Below are 1,674 nucleotides of genomic sequence, written 5' to 3'. Positions count from 1 at the left end.
CAGACTGCTGCGATGACAGGCGTGAGCATGGATGGAACGGGCAGATCACGGGCTTGAGAGATCGAGACCATCCCGGCCGACGTGGTGAAACCCCGTCTCTACTAAAAATACAAAAATTAGCTGGCCGTGGTGGCGTGCGCCTGTAGTCTCGGCTACTCGGGACGCTGAGGCAGAAGAATCGCTTGAACCCGAGAGGCGGAGGTGGCGGTCGACTGAGATTGCACCACGCTACGCTACAGCCTGGGCTCACTGCAACCTCCACCTCCCGGGTTCCAGCGATTCCCCTGCCTCAGCCTCCCGAGTTGCTGAGATTATACAGGTACGTGCCTGTCATCCCAAGCCACTCGGGAGGCTGAGGCAGGAGAATCGCTGGAACCCGGGAGGCGGAGGTTTCGGCGAGCCGAGATCGTGCCACTGCTCTCCAGCCTGGGCAACGAGAGCGGAACTTTGTTGAGGGGGGGAAGAAATGCGAAATTTGGGAGTGAAAACTTGACCCCGGGACAGGAGGTAGCGTGCTGCAAGCTGTCTTCTTCTCCCCGTGAAATCCACGCTGTCTCCGGGAGCGTGGATTTCACGGACCTTCGTTTCCCTGTGACAGGTATTGCCACTCTGAGGTGGTGGGTCTGGCGCCCACTCGGAAACGCTATGGACTGGACTTCCATCTTAGATGGGTCCCATCTCCACCCCTAGCCTCCCTCCGTCCACACGCCCCCGCCCCTGGTCTCCTCTTCCTGTTGTCTAGGGGAATTGAAGTTCCATATGAACCCATGGGCGGGTGCCTAGGCTGTGTCCCCTGGGGGCTCTGGTCGACTAGTTGCAGGTGGGCACCACCTGAGAGGATTCCCTGGGTGGGCCCAGAAACGACCTGGCCCGAGAGGGATCGGGGAGAGGCTGGTGATGCGGCGTGCCTGAGCCGCTCCCCCCACCAACCTCCACCCCGACCCAGAGCGATCCAAGATTCCCTTCTTTTCCGTGCTGACATCTGCAAGCATCTAGCTAGGTCTTTTGTGTGTGTGTGTGTGTGTGTGTGTGTGTGTGTGTGTGTGTGTGTGTGTGTGTGTGTCTGTCTGTCTGTCTGTCTGTCTGTTATAAAGCTATTTATTTGGGTGAGTTATTCCAAGAGTTGTATACAGCTTTATTTTTTTTGGAATTGCAGTATTAAAGTTGCACTTTGGATTTAGGACTTACTGTCATTACTTTGGTGATATGTACGGTGGTCATCTAATGGATGCTGCACAGAGTAGGGACTACGGGGACCCACATTTTGTCCCCATCCCATCTTCAAATAATTGGGGTCTCTTAGGTCCGTGATGCAAAGGCATAAGACAATCCTGATCTTGAAGCCTTGAAGAAAGTCATTACGTATACACAGATAGAAAATGCAAATATGTCAATGTCATCTGATAGCTTGAAATAAAGAAATATTTTAGTTAAACTGTTATCAAAGTTCACATTTCTGTTAATGAGACATTACAAACCACAAGGTAAGGTCTTTACATTTTGGTTATTAAGCAGATTCAGTGCTTGGAACTATAGTTAATACTTAGTGGAATGATAAGTCTATCTACAAAGCGGGATAATGTATTAGACTGTCATGTATTCATTTTTTCCTGTATGCCAGGGTTTTTACATATTTGCCATATAAGTTGGCCTTTTGCAGGAGGAGTATAATTT

General features: G+C 50.8%; 1 long non-coding RNA gene across 1 annotated transcript in view; it reads left to right on the top strand.

The window, feature by feature from the left end:
• Positions 1-1,183, top strand: part of LOC135273376 (uncharacterized) — a 21,657-nt gene extending 20,474 nt beyond the window's left edge. The window contains exon 3 of the long non-coding RNA XR_010341160.1: positions 1-1,183. This exon is cut by the window's left edge and continues 76 nt beyond it. This is a non-coding gene — a long non-coding RNA (uncharacterized LOC135273376).
• The last annotated feature ends 491 nt before the right edge of the window (positions 1,184-1,674 follow it).

The sequence above is a fragment of the Aotus nancymaae genome, unplaced genomic scaffold, assembly GCF_030222135.1.
Source record: "Aotus nancymaae isolate 86718 unplaced genomic scaffold, 86718_ANA_hifiasm-v0.15.2.pri h1tg001264l, whole genome shotgun sequence".
NCBI classification, from domain to species: Eukaryota; Metazoa; Chordata; class Mammalia; order Primates; family Aotidae; genus Aotus; species Aotus nancymaae.
This window is presented reverse-complemented; position numbering and strand designations above follow the sequence as displayed.